This window comes from Papio anubis, chromosome 16, assembly GCF_008728515.1.
Source record: "Papio anubis isolate 15944 chromosome 16, Panubis1.0, whole genome shotgun sequence".
NCBI classification, from domain to species: domain Eukaryota; kingdom Metazoa; phylum Chordata; class Mammalia; order Primates; family Cercopithecidae; genus Papio; species Papio anubis.
In genome coordinates, this window is record NC_044991.1 from 34521815 (window position 1) to 34539882 (window position 18068).

General features: G+C 47.3%; 1 long non-coding RNA gene and 1 pseudogene across 5 annotated transcripts in view; one reads left to right on the plus strand and one right to left on the minus strand.

Annotated features, from left to right (window-relative positions):
* Window positions 1–1350: 1350 nt before the first annotated feature.
* The window catches only part of LOC103888193, a 30143-nt gene continuing 13425 nt past the window's right edge, over window positions 1351–18068 (minus strand). For 2 of the 5 annotated variants that reach the window (XR_004178979.1, XR_001892109.3), the window contains 2 exons: window positions 3141–3662; window positions 1351–2804 (listed from right to left, as the gene is read on the minus strand). This is a non-coding gene — a long non-coding RNA (uncharacterized LOC103888193). Of the gene's footprint in view, window positions 2805–3140; window positions 3663–6844; window positions 7083–18068 lie in introns of all 5 variants that reach the window. The other 3 variants (XR_004178978.1, XR_004178976.1, XR_004178977.1) reach the window with 3 other exon arrangements.
* On the plus strand, window positions 4541–6847 carry LOC100997494 (annotated as a pseudogene).

Here is an 18068-nt window from a genome sequence, read left to right on the forward strand (position 1 = left end):
TGTTATCGTAGCACAGAACAGACCATGACACTACCCATTGCCACAGGATGGTTCAGACCAATTGCTCACTTGCTGGAGTGGAATTTATTTTTTAATCTAGGGCTATTCAGTATACAAATGAGTTTCAGAGTACCCTAAAGAGGTGGCTTCTAAAAAACAAAAACAAAAACACAAAACAGCAGGTAAAGTCCTCCTTGTCCCACTCCTTGGCAGTTCTGTGACCTTGACCCAGGGACACAGGGAGAGGGAGGGTTTTCTGCAGCAGCGATGGTGGGTGTCTCGTGGCTACCCTGCATGCTATGGCATGCTCACTGCTGTGCCCTGTGGTGATTTGGTCTTGTTCCCAGGTTCCTGGGCTGCACATCCCTGTCCTTCCTCTGCAGCTGCCCATCAGTCTGGGTAGGGAAGTGTACAGGGGTGAAATAATGCCATTCAGTAAGGCTATTTTCTGTGTAAATTGGCTGGATGACATTTCTGTGATTTGCATCCAATAACCCTGTCTAGGATGTACGGCCAGGGCTCTGCCCTCTGGAATCTCCACCTACCTCCTTCATGCCCCTCCCTGTACCCCACCACTGCCATCTTTATTCCACAGCCACAGTGATCCTTACTTAAGCACAGCCTATTGCTCCCTACTGCAAATTCCTCAGTGGCTTCCCCTTGCCACGTGGGCAATGCTGACTCCTAACTCCTTCCTGCTAGTGACTGAAGAAGCGATGGTATCACATGCCCAGCACGTCAGTAAACAAGTGGGCTCTCGAGAGTCAGCAATCCGGTATATCCTATAAAACTAACCCAGGGTGCTGGGATCAGGGTTGTCCATCCTCTCATCAGTCCCATGAGAGCATCAACCCCCGAGTTCCCTTTCTTGGCTGGATGTTCTGGTTACTATTTTAAGGTAACACATTATCCCAAAACTTAGCTACTTAAAATAAATGATTTCATTTTGGTCACAGTTTTGTGGCTGAAAAATCTGGGGAGAGCTCAGCAGGCCGTTATCACTTAGAGCCCTCCTGTGGTTGCTGACTGAGACTGCAGTCATCTGAGGGCTCAACGGGGCTGGGCTGGGTGCTCAAGGCAGTTCGCTCACATGGCCCAGGCTGATAGGCCTTGTGGGCTCTCGGGGGGAGTTGGGAGCATCCCATAAGAACCAGGCAGACGCTGCACGGCCTTTCCTGGCCCTTTCACAGAAGTCAGAGCATTACTTCCATCACGTTCAATCAGCGAGGCCATAGTGTGACTTTTGCGGAAATGGCACTTTTGCTTTCATAGGCTCCTTCTTCTATAAAAATATTTAAAGGTATATTTTGTGCCTATGTTGGTATAAAGGTGAATATAATCCAGTCTAGATTCATTGTTGCATATTCTTTATTATTGTATTCATTTTTCCTTCTGATTTTAAAATATATTCAAGGGCATTAGAAGCATAGGTCCTGGGCATTGTACCCAGGGTATTAGTGTGTACTGGCCTTGATGACTGGTCTAAGCAGCCACAAGCCACCATATTCAAGGATGAAACACAGATTCAAGGTGGGACACAGGACCCACCACATCGCACTTGCAGGGCCAGCACCAAGCAGTGCTCAGCCATCCATCAACGCCCAGTCCAAATGGTTCCTCACCGCAGGGCCTCCCCAGGTTTTCCTGCCCCAGCTGGAACAAAATCACTGCTGCACTCTTGAAGCACTTCATGGTCGTTTGGTCTTATTGTCTGATTCTTAAGCTCTTTTCATTAACACATCCCCTGGACAAATGTTCTTTACCTTTCAGGACAGTGGCTTCGCCGGTGGTCTCTGGAAGAGGCCTCCTTACTATGTGCCAGTGGTTCTCAAAGTGTGGTTCCCAAAAGTGGTTCTGGCCACCTGGGCACTGGCCAGAAAAACAAACTCCAGGACCCCACCCAGACCTCCGACATCAGAGACCTTGGGGAGATCCAAAATCTGTGTGTTCACAAGTCCCCCAGGGGACCCTGAGCCCCACTCAAGTTTGAGAACCACATCTTCTATTAATGCTTCATGAACCATGTATCCTGACTGGTTTCACAAATATGTTCTGGGTGCAGAAACACACAGTTATTCTCAAATGCTCTGAGGAGCTATGAGGAAAGCTTGAGTTCAGCACTAGGATAATAGTCAGCACCAGACATGAGCTTAGGGAATCAGGAAATTGAGGTTCCAAAAGGAGAAGGAAAAAAAGAAAAGAGAAAATTTTATTTTAAAATGTTACATATCAAAAAATACATTCGTGGGAAAACTCACAGCCACTATCGGTGGGGCCCTTGGTCTGTGCCAGGCACTGTAGGGCTTCACAAGAACCCGTTCACTTAGCACTTGTGACAGCTCTGATGAGGGAGGTCCTGTATTGTCCCCATTCTGTGGGTGAGAAAACCAAGGCCCAAGAGCTGGGACCAGCCCAACAGCCAGGGGAGCGGTCAGGACCCGAATCCTGATGGTCAGGCTGGAAGCAGCGAAATCTCCACGGGGCGTGGTCTGTGGCTTAACCTTGGTTTTGTTATTCATGTTGCAGCGCTTGGGATCTAGAGAGGTCTGACTCTTAAGCTGTTCCAACTGCTGTAGATGCATGGCGTTATGGGCTTGAGGCAGATTTCCCAGAGGCTCACATACACCATGGCTGGTCTTTTCCCTTTAGATCCTGAGACAATAGGAAAATCCTGGGTAAGAATCCAAGTAACACTTTGATTCCAAAAAACATATTTCTCTTTCTCCTTTTCCAGCCTCTTCACTGTCTCTCTCCTCTCCTCTCTCTCCTCTTCTCTTCCTTAGCTTCTTCTTGTTAAGTTCCATCTGTAAGAAAAAGGAACCCAGGGGCAAGTTAAGCTCAGGAGAGGACACAGCAACCAGCCCCTGAGCTAAGACCACCCTCCAACCCCACAGCAGAAAAGATCAAGAGCAGAGGGCACAGAAGGATCTGCCTCTCCTCCTCTCCCCCGTGGCAGACAAAAGCAGGTGCACTGTGTGGACCTCAAGAGGGTACAAGGGAGGTGACACAAGCCACGCCAACCAGAAGACCACACCTGGGCATGAGAGGGGCCACTGAAGGACAGCCCGAGAGCTGCCGCTGAGCTTCATTTCCGGCGTTAAACAAGCACTAGGTCATCTCTTGGCAATGGAGAAACCTACCCGGCCACTGATGATGCGCTTTTAACGAGCTCATATCAGAAGCGAACGCAATCACCATCCTAGCTCACGGCTAGCACTGAGGCTCTAGGCAAAGGTCAGAACAGCTCTCCCAGGGCCACGTGACTGAGGGTTCCAGCCTCTGCTTGCTGGGTGCCCACCTACTACAAGGAGGCAGGCATGAGTCATGACCCTATATGAAGGAGGTCTTTGCTCCTCCTTCTGTGCTCAACTCCCAGTCAGCTCCCTCCAAGGCACCCACTACAATTGCAACCATTCACTCACCTGCTGGTTTACTGCTTTACCTGTCCGCCTTGCCAGATGCTGCAGCTGACAGTGCTGGGTCACCTGCCGCCTCTGTAGACAGTTCACACACACACCACAGCTCCTGCCTGCAGCGCCTGCCACTCAACCAGAGGATGCCCCAAACCGAGGAGTGCACCAGTTAGGGCTGAAGTCCTGGAATCAGAGGGTGATGCCTCCAGCAGCCACTCTTGACAGATGACAGGGGTTGATGGGTGATACCTGGCCAAGGGGTGCAATTATCCTGTTGTAGGAAAATCCCAAGGAGAAATCACCTTGCAGAGTCACCCGAGGTCCTGGTGTGATTGAGCCTTGGGAAATGCCACTTGTTGTCACAGCTTCTCTGTGTCCCTGCCCCCTCATTAGTAAGTAATGTTCCTCCCACATTACTTACTTCACTCAAATCCCTGTCTCAGAGTCTGCCATGGAAAACCCAAACCTAGACTGCCCATAAGCTCCAGAACAGGGCTGGGTCTGGCCTGGGGTTGCTGCATGCCAGGGCCCCGCACACTCCTGGTGCAGAGCCAGTGCTTGGTGAAGGTCTGCAGCAGGGGAACAGGCCATAAAATGGAGAAGTCTGAACCATATGCCTGTTGACTGACAGGGTCTCCTGGGAGAAACTCAGCTCTTCCCCATTCGTCCACATTAGATCTGGAGTCCTCTCCCCAGTCCTGTGCCCACACTCAAGGCCTGATCCAAGGAAGACTGGCTGGGAGCATGTCATCCACTGTAACCTCAGTGCTCAAGAGGAAATAACGGCACCTTAATTCCACATTCTTCTTTAAGAAATATGCTAGGCTGGGCGCGGTGGTTCACGCCAGTTATCCCAACACTTTGGAAGGCCGAGGCGGGTGGATCAAGAGGTCAGGATATCAAAACCATCCTGGCTAACACGGTGAAACCCAATCTCCACTGAAAAATACAAAAAAATTAGCCAGGAATGGTGGCAGGCGCCTGTAGTCCCAGCTACTCGGGAGGAGAGAATGGGGAGCTCTGGGAGGCAGAGCTTGCTGTGAGCAGAGATTGCGCCACTGCACTTCAGCCTGGGTGACAGAGCGAGACTCCGTCTCAAAAAAAAAAAAAAAAAGAAAAGAAAAAGAAATATGCTAAAGAGCCGCAGATTGGGTCTTCATGAAAACAAAGGAAAAGCCGTGAAGTTTCCACAGCATAATTAGCATCATCATTATTCTGGCTGGAGCAACTACACTCATCATTGGCTCTGGTATTTCAGGGAGACACTCCATCACAGTCACTACTCTCACCCCAGCTGGGAACACTGGGTAGGATGGAATCCTGAGCTGCACTTTTGAACTTGACATCAAACTTTCTGATATTGTGATACAATGGCTGATGGAAGGGGTTATAGGCTTTGTCCATGAGTTCAAAGAAGGCAAAAATGAGCTGTCAGAGCAGGATGAAATGTTCAGAGGCCTGATAGCAGTGCTTGCTGATCAAGTGATAGTTGGCAATGCCTCTCTGCGGCTGAAAAACATACAACTCACAGATGCTGGCACCTACAAATGTTATATCATCACTTCTAAAGGCAAGGGAATGCTAACCTTGCATATAAAACTGGAGCCTTCAGCATGCCAGAGGTGAAAGTAGACTATAATGCCAGCTCAGAGACCTTGCAATGTGAGGCTCCCTGATGGTACCCCCAGACCGCAGTGGTCTGAAGATCCCTAGTTGACTAGGGAGCCAAATTCTCAGAAGTCTCCAACACCATCTTTGAGCTGAACTCTGAGAATGTGACCATGAATGTTGTGTCTGTGCTCTACAATGTTATGATCAACAACATGTACTCCTGTATGACTGAAAATGACATTGCCAAAGCAACGAGAGATATCAAAGCGACAGAATCTGAGATCAAAAGGTAGAGTCACCTATAGCTGCTGAACCCAAAGGCTTCTCTGTGTATCTCTTCTTTTTTTGCCATCAGCTGGGCACTTCTGCCTCTCGCCCCTTACCTCCTGCTAAAATGATGTGACTCGGCCACAAAAAAGCATGCAAAGTCATTGTTACAACAGGGATCTACAGAACTATTTTGCCACCAGATATGACCTAGTTTTATATTTCTGTGAGGAAATGAATTCATATCTAAAAATCTGGAGTGAGCAAACAAGAACAAGAAACAAAAAGAAGCCAAAAGCAGAAGGCTCCAATATAAACAAGATAAATCTATCTTCAAAGACATATTCGAAGTTGGGAAAATAATTCATCTGAACTGGACAAGTGTGTTAAGAGTAATAAGTAAAATGCACGTAGAGACAAGTGCATCCCCAGATATCAGGGACCTCCTCCTACCTACCAACTGGGGAATGAGACGATAGGATACTGCGTGTCCTTTGTCTCTGAAATTTTGGTTATCTGTGCTGTAATGTTTCTCTGAGGAAGCTTCTGGAAAGTCTCTATCCCAACATATCCACATCTTATATTCCACAAATTAAGCTGTAGTGTATATTCTAAGACACTGCTAATTGACTGCCACTTCGCAACTCAGGGACGGCTGCATTTTAGTAATGGGTCAAATGATTCACTTTTTATGATGCTTCCAAAGGCACCTCAGCTTCTCTTCCCAACTGAAAAATGCCAAAGATCATAACTTTAGCATAAACAAACCAGTCTGTGGCACCGATTTTATAAGTAAACTGAGCACCTTCTTTTCAAACAAATGCAGGTTTATTTCTCAGATGATGTTCATCTGTGAATGGTCCAGGGAAGGACTTTTCACCGTGCCTATGTGGCATTATGTCATCACAAGCTCTGAGGCTTCTCCTCTCCACCCTGCGTGGACAGCTATGACCTCAGTTTTCAATAGCATCTGGAGCAGCGGGACACAACTGGGGTGATTTCGCCCCCCATCCCCGGGGGAATGTCTGAAGACAGTTTTGGTTGCCACAGTGAGGGAGTGAAGGAGGACACAGTGCTATTAGCATCTAGTGGATAGAGGCCAGGGGTGCTGCTTAACCTCCTACTGTGTACAGGACGTCTCCCCATTACCACACCCAGTCCCAAGCGTCAACTGTGTCAGGGCTAAGAAATCCTGATTTAGAGTAGAAAAGGGCCTAGAAAGAGGGGAACAAACAAATCTCTCTGCTTCCTCACATTAGTCATTGGCAAAAAGCATTCTGTCTCTTTGGCTGCTGCCTCAGCACAGAGAGCCAAAACTCTATTGGACACCAGGATAACATCTTTCAGAGAACAGAGTTGACAAGGCCTGTGGGAAATGCCTGATGGGATTATCTTCAGCTTGTTGAGCCTCTAAGTTCCTTTCCCTTCATTCTACCCTATAAGCCAAGCTCTGTAAGAGAACTGCCTGAGTTCTACCTCAGGTTTTCTCACTCTGAATTTAGATCTCCAGACCCTGCGTGGCCACAATTCAAATTAAGGCAACAAACATATACCTTCCACGAAGCACGCAGAGACTTTTGAAAGCAGGGACAAGGACTGTTTGAATGGAGGACTTGAGGAATGAAGCTTTGATGGAAAAGAATGCTTTGTTTCCAGCGCCCTTCCTACACTTTTCGTGTCTTAACCACTGTCTTCCTGGCCCTTGGAGCCACCGTGTCTGTATTACATTTTGTTATAGAAAACTGACTTTAGAGTTCTGATCGTTCAAGAGAATAATTAAATATATATTTCCTAAAAAAAAAAAAGACACATATATTTTATTTAGCATTTCTAGAGAAAGTTTTCAGTTTAACCAGTTCACAAATACTATTAAAAATGGAAATCAAGTACTCTCCTTCAGATAAAATTTTCAAGGTGCTTCTGGTTGCAAGCATCAAAACCAACTGTGACTGATTTAGGCAAAAGGGGAATTTATTGGCTTGTAGCATGGCCTGTTAGTCAATTTGCATTGCTATAAAGGAATATCGGAGACTGGGTACTTTATAAAGAAACAAAGTTTCTTGTTTTGTTTTGATGTTGTTTTTTGTTTTTGGTTTGTTTGTTTTGTTTTTTGAGACAGAGTCTCGCTCCATCACCCAGGCTGGAGTGCAGTGGCGTGATTTCAGCTCACTGCAACCTCTACCTTCCAGGTTCAAGCAATTCTTCTGCCTCAGCCTCCCAAGTAACTGGGATTACAGGCACCCACCACTAAACCCAGTTAAATATATATATATATATATATATTTGTATATTTAGTAGAGACTGGGTTTTGCCATGTTGGCCAGCCTGGTCTCGAACTCCTGACCTCAGGTGATCCACCTGCTTCAGCCTCCCAAAGTGCTGGGATTACAGGCATCAGCCCCCGTGCCTGCCCAAGAAATGAGTTTTATTTGGCTCGTGATTCTTCAGGCTGTACAAGCATGGCACAGGCATCTGCTCCGCTTCTGGTGGGGCCTCAGGAAGCTTTTAGTCACAGCAGAAGGTGAAGCAGGAGCCAGTGTATCACAAGGTGAGATGGGGAGCAAGAGAGAGAGGGGGGGTAGCCAGCCTCTTTTAAACAACCAGATCCCACGTGAACTCATAGAGTGAGAACTCACTCATCATCACTTGGAGGAGAGCACCAAGCTGTTCATGAGGCATCCCCATCATAACCCAAACACCACCCACTAGGCTCCACCTCTAACACCAGAGATCCCATTTCAACAGGAGATTTGGAGGGGACAAAACATCTATGTCAAATTGGGCCGCTTATGTGACAACTGAGAAGAGATCATAGTGCCGCTGGACCTGCAGAAACAATTGTGGGCAGCCCCCCTCCTTTGGCTCCATGTCTATGGGCCGCAGGCTCTGCCTCACTGAAGCATGTTCTCTGCCACCCTCCAGAGCAGTGCCCCACATGGGATCCGTGCCCAGGAAGGATGCTGCTGGGGCCACCCACCCACCCCTGTGGGCCGTCTGGAGGGAGGGAGCATTTAGAGGAAGAGACAGCCACTGCAGGCACAGAGTGTATTGTGTCTACACTTTCTCCTCTTTTCTACCTCCTGTGTGTTGTGATGAAACTGTCCTGGGGAGAGAAGGAAAGGAGATGGAGTTGGCCAAGGCTCTGTGGTCACAGTAATATTGAAGGAGTGTAGGAGGCTGTAGAGTCAAAGGCAGAGAGGCTGGTCTGCCTACAAAACGAGAGGCCCTGGCACTGGAGCTCAGGAGCTAAAGGGGCTGACCACTTCTTGACAGAGCAGGAGTTTCACCATCTTGGACAAGCAGTGTCATTTTAAAGTTCACCTTAATCAAAAACCACCTAATCCAAAGGGCGTAAGCCTAATGGCTAAGGTCAACATGACCATAAACCACAAATAACGTCTCTCATCAGAAACATTCCAAACTCCTCCCTGACCAGAGACATGCTAGCCCCAAGATAAGCCCCCTCTGGGCAGGAAGATGTCAGCCCCAAAGTAACAGACATTCCGACCCCACCATAAACTTCTCCCCACACAGAAACATTCCAAGCTTGTGATAAGCCCCTTCACCCTAAAACCAATATATACTCTTAGTCTGTAAGAGAAAGCACTTCTGACCAAAATCAGCCAGAAGCCCCTCTCGGATTTTTTCTTAAATAAATCTGTCTTTAACTGTTAAGCTGTGTTTCGTGTTTCTCTCCTCTTTAACTCTTACACTTCTCTTCTAGCTTTGCTCCCCAGAGAGGCGGGCTGGGATGCCCAGGGTGGTGCGGGCGTAGGACGCCTCTATCAGTAGTTCTACTGAGACACCATGAAAGCAGGGCGTGTCCCCAAAGAGAAATGCAGGTGGCCCCAAAAGAAGGAGGAAGGATTGCTGGGCAGGCAGAGATGGTAGATGGGGTATCAGAAGGATAGGGCCACTGCCAGGGCCAGGAATTAGGCAAGAGAAGGAATCTTTCTCCTGGTATAAAACTAGACAATGCTGTGTCCACATCACATGATGAGACCTATTCAAAAGAACTAGTGGGGAAATAGCCTGGAGCTCTCCTAGGGGGACAATGAACCTGAATCAGAGTTAGGAAAGGGCCAGAGCACAGCTTTCCCCAACCCCCAGGCATAGGACAGAGCCCAGCCTCCTCCTTCCCCAGTGATGAGGCCAGAGCCCAGCCTTGTCCTTCCCCAGCCACAGGGCCAGAGGCCAGCCTCGTCATTCCCCAGTCACAGGATCAGAGCCCAGCCTTATCCTTCCCCGGCCATGGGGCCAGAGCCCAGCCTCCTCCCTCTTCAGTACTGGGGCCAGAGTCCAGCCTCCTCCTTCCCCAGTGATGAGCCCAGAACCGAACCTCCTCCTTCCCCAGTGATGAGCCTAGAGCCCAGCCTCCTCCTTCCCCAGTGATGGGGCCAGAGCCCAGCCTCCTCCTTCCCCAACCATAGGGCTGGGAAATTGCCCCAGGCCATCCACCTCAGAGTCAGCAAAGTCTGAGCAAATATCTCCTTTACATCAAGCGTGTACTGGAGGTTGGCAAGACCCAGAGAGGAGTATCTCTGTCACCTGGGGGACTGGGGAGGGTGGAGGGAATGGGAAAGCGGCGGCTGTTGAGAGAGGTGGGCTGTTGACAGAGGAGGGGGTCCCTCCACACATGGCTTTCCTAAGGCCCTTTGACTCCTAGGTGAAGAATTTCATGCCCTCATGGGACATGGGCCAAGGGAGCATTTGGGGAGCAAATGCCCTTCCCTGGCCATTGTGTGGGGGTGGGGCTCAGGCACAAATGGGGTTAGAAGGGCATTGGCCTGTGGACTGTCCAGGGCCTTGTGGGTCCAGAAGAGACCCACCGGCATGAAGACCCTCCACGCTCAAGACTAAAAGCCATTCCCTGCAGGGCTCAGCTGGAAACTAAGGAGACCCATCACCGCCCTCCACGGCCCCCCCATTGTAACAGCTGCTGCTCACTCTGTAATCAGGAGAGCACAGGCAAGGGGGGACTCAGCAAGAGGAGCTGGGGGCTGGGGAGGACCCATCTCTGACATTCCGAGCTCCCGCTACCACACAGCTGGCGGCTGTGCTGCCCCTCTAGGCTCCACCACTCCCTCGAACCCTTGCCTGCTGCCCTCCTTCCCCTCCACAGCCAGGCCGCCCGCTGCATCTGCAGCCCCATAGCAGGTGGCCTCATTCTGGTGGGTGAGACCAGGTCTCAGAGAGGCTCGGTGCTTCCTGCAGTCACAAGGTGAGTGGGGCCTGGCTGTCTCCATCCTGAAGCTGTGTTCTCTCTGTGACACTCAGCTGCTCCCACTCCCCATCTGAGAATTAGTCATCAGTAGGGCCACCTTCAGCTTCTCCTGAGTCCCAACAGCGGGGAGCCCAGAAGTAATGTGGTGGTGTTGTTTAAGCCACTGTTGTCTGGAATGGCTTTTGATGTAGCAATACATCACTGAAAGAGTTCACGTTTTAAGTAGCCACAAAGAATATTCCCAGCACACTGTCCATATGAAGAGCTTTAAGTGAAATTATTAGAGTGCTCTTTTTAAATAAAAGACAATTTGATGCCCAGTATCATCCACTTTAGAAAATGCATTAACAAACATTTCCTTTTCAGTGAGAAATTTAACACTGTTCCTTTCACGCCTTGAATTTGTATTTATTCCAGTTCCCCCAAAGAATTTGACCCTAATGTATATGTTTTGTGCTTGAAGATCTTTCATTGAACAATGTCATATGTTTCTATAACAAAAAATATATCATTTTAATTCTAATTTTAAAAAATTTCTGGCTGGGCATTGTGGCTCACGCCTGTAATCCCAGCACTTTGGGATGCCAAGGCGGGCAGATCACGAGGTCAAGAGTTCGAGACCAGTCTGGCCAACGTGGTAAAATCCCATCTCTACTAAAATACAAAAATTAGCCAGGCGTGGCAGTGGGCGCCTGTAATCCCAGCTACTTGAGAGGCTGAGGCAGGAGAATTGCTTGAACCTGATCTCTTGAGCCAAGATCGTGCCACTACACTCCAGCCTGGGCGACAGAGTGAGACTCAGTCTAAAAAAAAAAAAAAAAAAAATTCCTGCAACCACATGTTTCTATGTATTTAAAATGTCATCTGGGTTGAATTATAATTATTATTAATGCACAGTTGAGCAGTAGTAAATATACTTAAAATTTAAAGAATGATTAAACATAAAAACTCCTATTTTATTGGAGGAATGTATCTTTTTTGAAATAGAACGTTTTTGATTGGTTCATCATGCATAGGTGGATGCTGTTTATTGCTAGCCTGACAGTTTCATCACCCATTTCATCTCTTTTCTTAGTTTTACAAATGGAGCATCAAGATACCTGCTCACATGAAGTCCATGGGACTGGAAGCAGTTTCTCTATAGCAACATCACTCAAATATTTGGTGGGGATTTTTTGCTTTTTTGTTTGTTTGTTTTTAGACAGGGTCTTGTTCTGTCACTCAGGCTGGAATGCAGTGGCACCAACACAACTCACTCCAGCTTCTGCCTCCCAGTTTCAAGAGATTCTGGTGCCTCAGCCTCCCTAGTAGCTGGGACTACAGGTGGACACCACCATACCCAGCTAATTTTTGTATTTTTTTGTAGAGATGGGGTTTTGCCATGTTTCCCAGGCTGGTCTCAAACTCCTGAGCTCAAGCAATCCACCCTCCTCAGCCTCCTAAAGTGCTGGGATTACAGGTGTGAGCCACTGCACCCGACCCACTCAAATATATGAAGCCCTTCCCAGTTACATGCTGCAGACTCCATTTTTGCTCGATTATCTATCAGTTGACAACCTAATCAGGTGCTCTTTAGATTTGTTAAAACAAATAATAAGAAAACACCTGACATGCAAAGTTATTTCTTATCCAGTCTTTAGAGCCTTATTTTTGAGGAATTATAACCAAAAAGGCTTTACTTAGACCTACCTATCAAGTGACAATAAATTGTACCTATTCTTCTCTCACTTAGCGGCACCTGGCTTATTGCCATATATTAAGATCTGCTAGTGATACCAAACACCGCATGTTCTCACTCATAGGTGGGAACTGAACAATGAGATCACTTGGACTCGGGAAGGGGAACATCACACACTGGGGCCTATCATGGGGAGGGGGAAGAGGGGAGGGATTGCATTGGGAGTTATACCTGATGTAAATGACGAGTTGATGGGTGCACCACACCAACATGGCACAAGTATACATAAGTAACAAACCTGCACGTTATGCACATGTACCCTAGAACTTAAAGTATAATAATAATTAAAAAAAAAAAGAAACAAAGCTGTGAAACTAAAAGTGAGGTAAAATTGGAAAAATGCACATTTCAGAAATGCTTCTGGCAGCTCTGAACAAAAACAAATATAAGTCAATCTATTTGCATTTTGTATGTCACCTTAAAGTGCCTTAAAATGCATGACAGATGGACAGAAAGATGGATACAGCTATATACACATATACATAGGAATTGACTTTATAGTTATGCTTCTGACAGATTTAGCACAGCCTCTCCTGATGCAAGTGGGAGGATTAATCCTGCTCAAATGAAGCCGGTTTTCTCAAATTCACGGACTTGATTCCTAGATTATGCTTTAGGAAGATGTTGATCCCGCCCATGTATACAGTATATGTTTGGGAGTGCAGTGTAATCCAGGCTTACAGCATGAGTGTTAATGATTGCTAAGTGCTTTATTTACAGTACATTCCACAGGACACTTCTTGAGAGAAAGTATGTAGAAATGGCTCCTGACTCACAACAGGATGCTTGTACCCAAGTTTTTTGTGTTTTTCATTTGTTTTTGAAACAGAGTCTCACCGTCGCCCAGGCTGGAATGTTGTGGCACAATCTCGGCTCACTGCAACCTCCGCCTCCCGGGTTCAAGCAATTCTCCTGCCTCAGCCTCCCGAGTAACTGGGATTACAGGCGCCCATCACTATGCCCAGCTAATTCCAAGTTTTAAAACTCTTTTTTACATCTTATGTTTTATGAATTTCCTCCAATATGCTTTATGCAAAAGTCAGTAAAAATATTTCTCCTATAAGTCTAAACAAATGTTTAAAAAATATGTAAGATAGGAAGTTATTTCCTACTTGCATATTCTTTTCACAAATATGTAAGATAGGAAGTTATTTCCTACTTGCATATTCTTTTCACATGCAGAAGTAACGGTGAGAATTTTTCATCTCCTTCGCAGTGGACGCCCCCCGGCCTGGGCCCTCAGCAAGCTCGAATTCCTGTGGCTGGGAAGGCTGGGGAGGCAGAGCTGGCTTCCTAGCAGCCTGGGGTTTCCTAGGGTTGTTTCTGCGCATGTTAAATATGCTAAGAAAGTTTGGTTGTAGGATTGGTGCCTGACCAGATGCCTTTGCCTTTTACTGGCTGGTGCTGCCACACACACACACACACACACACACACACACACACCCCTGCTGCTGTGAGACTTGTCAGCTACAGGCTCACTGGGCATCCTTCCCTGGAGAATTGCCCGAGGCTGGCAGAACCACCTGGCTCTAAAATGCCTGGAGGCCCCAGCTTCCTCCACTCACCCTCGGCTGACCCGATGGGTCCTCCGCTGTGCCCCTTCCTCAAGGCAGGACTTGCTGTGGGACAATTCATCCCTCACATCCTTGCTTGGTTCCTTCCACTCTCCCATCCAGTTTTGCTCACTGCCTTCTCAGAACTCAGTAACACACAAGCACCAAATCCCTGCCTTAGGCTCTGCTTCCAGGAAACCACCTAAGCCAAGTGGTCATTTGGCTTAGTCAGCCTCCAAGACTGGCATTTATATGGCTGTAACTCGTAGAACTGTACATTTAAAAAGGTGAATTTTATTGCTTTTCAATTATACCTCAATAAACCTGCCCTTAAAAACAAGATGAACTTCATAGAAAAATAGTTACTGCTATTTTGGAGAAAAGATCCAAACATGTTAACCAATGAAAAACCTCAGAAAAGCAAAAAGGGAGGCAGGGAAATGCCACCTTGCATTTAAAATATTCTCCTGGCCCACTGGCATGCAGCCGCCACAGGTGGAGGACAAGGCAAGGGGTGGGTGCCCCAGGTGCTGACTGAGGGGCCAGTATGTGATAAAATCTCCTTCTTGAGAGAAAAGGAGGAACCACAAGACAGGAAAGGGATGCGCAGCTGCAGGAAAGGGGTGGGCCGAGGGGCCATGGTCTCTGCTGTGCCTTTCAAACACGTGTGGCGGGGAGCTCTGGGGGCTGTGCTCTCATCTGCCTGGCCGTCCTGTGCTCACAGGACCAGCGTGTGATTATGTGGGATCTGGCGTGGGTTTTCTCTTGTTTGTTTTATTTTTCACTTACCAGCTGCGTGTTAATAGAAAGTCCCCTGACTGAAGGATTTGCCCGGGATTTCTGTAATAAAATAGAAGGATTTGCCACACACGCTGGAAGGACCCTCTGCAAAAGTGGTATTTTTCAAGTGATTATGAGCCCCAGAACATATTGTCATCCTAGGCTGCAGGCCTGGCCTCTGCACTGAGTGGCGGTGACAGATGTCCCCTGTTAATGTCCAGTGATTAAATGTCACTGCAGAGGCCCCTCCTCGCCCACACAACCTGTTCCTTTCTTTCTGCAGCCACTGTGTCACTGCTTGTCACAAAATCCACATTTCCTGCATATCGTTGGCCTTCTCCAATGGTGAGCCCTTCTGCCAACCCTGCCCTGCCCTGCTGCCTCCTCGGCCCATCCCCAAGGACACTGGGGGACAGATAGTACCATCACTGCTGAGTGATAATAAAGGCTGGCAGGAACATGTCCTCAACTTGGGGCAGCTACAAGGAAGGAAAGAAATGAGGAAAAAAGCTCATGAAGATGCTGGAATTATAGTCTCCTCCTAGGAATTCAGCCCAAGAAAACAATTTGTCAGAAATAAAAAGCTCTGTTTAGATGGAGATTTACTGAAGCACTTGCTATCATAACAAAACCCTGAGAACAACTTGAAAATCCTTGTATAGGTGGATAAATGAACGATGATCAATTATCTTGATTGGTTATGGCAGGACCCTTAATAATCATGGGGCACTGGTGAAACGTGGCAAATTGAGCAGCAGTTTTTGTTTTCATTGCTTCCCCAAGTCCTACCAAAATAAAAGTAAAAGGGGAAAGTATACAAATTCACAGAAACAAAGAAAACGGGAGGAGAGAAAAAGGCGAAGGAAACAGCAGACAAGGAAGGTCAATGAAGAAGGAAACAGCGTGAACAGAAAAGGCCCAAGTTCCTGAGAAGAAAACCACTAAAATGTGGGTCACTGTGTGCTCCAGAAACCCAGCAAGGCTCAGGAATTGGACTCCCCAAGTACCAGGGAAAGCAGGATGAGGCCTGGAGCTAAGAGGGGAAAGTCTGCAAGGGGAACAAGCAGATGCCTAGAAGAAACTCCCAGGGCTCCAGTGGCCCCAGAACCATCCTCCCCCAGTCATTGGGAAGTGGGAGTGTCTTCTCTGGAGAAATGATTTAGATACATTTCCAAGGTGGAGACATCCAGGAGTGGGGGCAGGACTAAAGCACCAGACAGAAAGGGGTGATCATGAGAGAAAAATGTGAGATCTCAGGCCCAGGTCACTAGCTTGGTGCCCAGTGATCTGCAGGAAAACCAGCAGGTCAGCAAGCGCCCCCACCACACTCATGTGCACATCCTCACATGCACTCATACAGACTCTCACGCACGCACACACTCTCACGCATACACACACTATCACGTGCACACATAGACTCTCACGCACACACACTCTCATGTGCACACACTCACGTGCACACACAGACTTTCATGTACACACACTCGTGGATGCACACGGACTCTCACACACACTGACTCTCACGTGCACAAACACACACTTCCACATGCACACACACAGGACTCCTCACGTGGCACACACACAGTCACATGCACACACACCTCACATGCACACACTCTCACATGCACAGACTCTCACATGCACACACACACTCTCACATGCACACACAATCTCATGCACACGCATACACACTCAAGTGCACATACAGACTCACACACACACTCATGCACACACGCTCCCACATGCACACACACTCTCATGCACACACACTCAGGTGCACACACAGACTCACACACTCACGGGCACACACAGACTCTCACATGCACACACAGACACATGCACACACACAGCCTCACATGCATGCACACACACTCAGGAGCACACACACACTCTTACACACACACACACGTGCGCACACAGACTCACACACTCTCACGGGCACACACAGACTCTCACATGCACACACAGTCACATGCACACACACACTCTCACATGCACACACACTCTCACATGCACAGACTCACATGCACACACACACACATGCTCACAGACTCACATGCACACACACACTCACATGCACACACAGACTCACACACATACTCTAATGTATCACACGGACTCTCACACACACAGACTCTCACGTGCACACCTACAGACTCTCACGCACACACACTCATGCATACACATGGACTGTCACACACACAGACTCTCACTTGCACACACAGAGTCACATGCACACACACACAGAACTTCCACTTGCTTTTTGTTTACTCATTCTTAAATATGAAAATGTAGCTGAGGAAAGCCTGTAATGTTGGACACAAAAACTAAAACAAAAAATAGGAGACCCAGTGGAAATAGAGACAAAGCATAGAAGAGAAGAAAGCTTTAAAAATAACTACAATTAATATCCTAGAAGAGATGAGAGGGGCTGTCCCTATGAAACTGTAATAGAAATCAGAACTGATTTTTTTTAAAGTAACAGAAAGTAAGAATAACCAAACAATCTCTTGGAAATTAAAAGTGTAATAGCCAAAACAAAAATTCAGTGGCAAGATTTTAAGATCAAGTTGAAGACATCTCTTAGAAAGTGGTGGGGAGAGGCAAGGAGATTAACAGTAAGAGAAAAAAGGTAAGAAAGTTAAAGATCACTTCAGAGATGTACCTCTGAGAATCACTCTGAAGTGACTCTGTAAGTCTTGGAGAGATGTCTTCAGGTCTTTCACATATGGCTGATCAGAGTTCTAGAAAGTACAGGAAACATGGAGGGAATTTTCAAATGAAGCACAAAAGAAAATGTCCCACAAGGGAAGAACTCGTCCCTCTTTCCAAAGGCCCACCAGATACCCAGAAACACAAATGACTAAAGGCCAACATCAAGGAACATCATCAGGAAATTACAGAACACTGGGAACAAAGAAAAGATCCTAAAAGTTTCCAGAGAAAAACACAGGTCAAATACCATGAGTGAAGACTCTGAAAGGACTTCTCAACACAACAGAGGAAGCCATGGGAGCGGTGCTTCCACATCCTCAGGGGAGATTATTTTCCATCTAGAATACTATCCCCAGCCAAACTATCAATCCATTGTGGAGTAATGTGAAAATAGCGATAATTTTACACTTATAAGGTCTCAAAAAAATTATCCCAAATCATCCTCTTGGAGGAAGCTACTGGAAGGAAGATCCACCAAGATGAAGGCCACAAACCAAGAAGGAGGAAGACATGGGACCCAGGAGACAGGGGTCCCACAAGAGGGAAGCTGAGGGAGCTGCTGGGATGCTCAAGGGGATGTCCCAAGATGGTTCCTGCGCAGAGCCTAGACTGGAGAGGAGACTGGAGGGCTGCAGGAGATATGTTTGTAGGAAAAATAGATCAGTGAATCACAAGATGATCTGATATACTTGGCAGCATTAAAAAATTATAATAGCAGGTGAGGGAGGAATTGTTATGAGATTCCTGGAATACAAAGAAAATGAAAA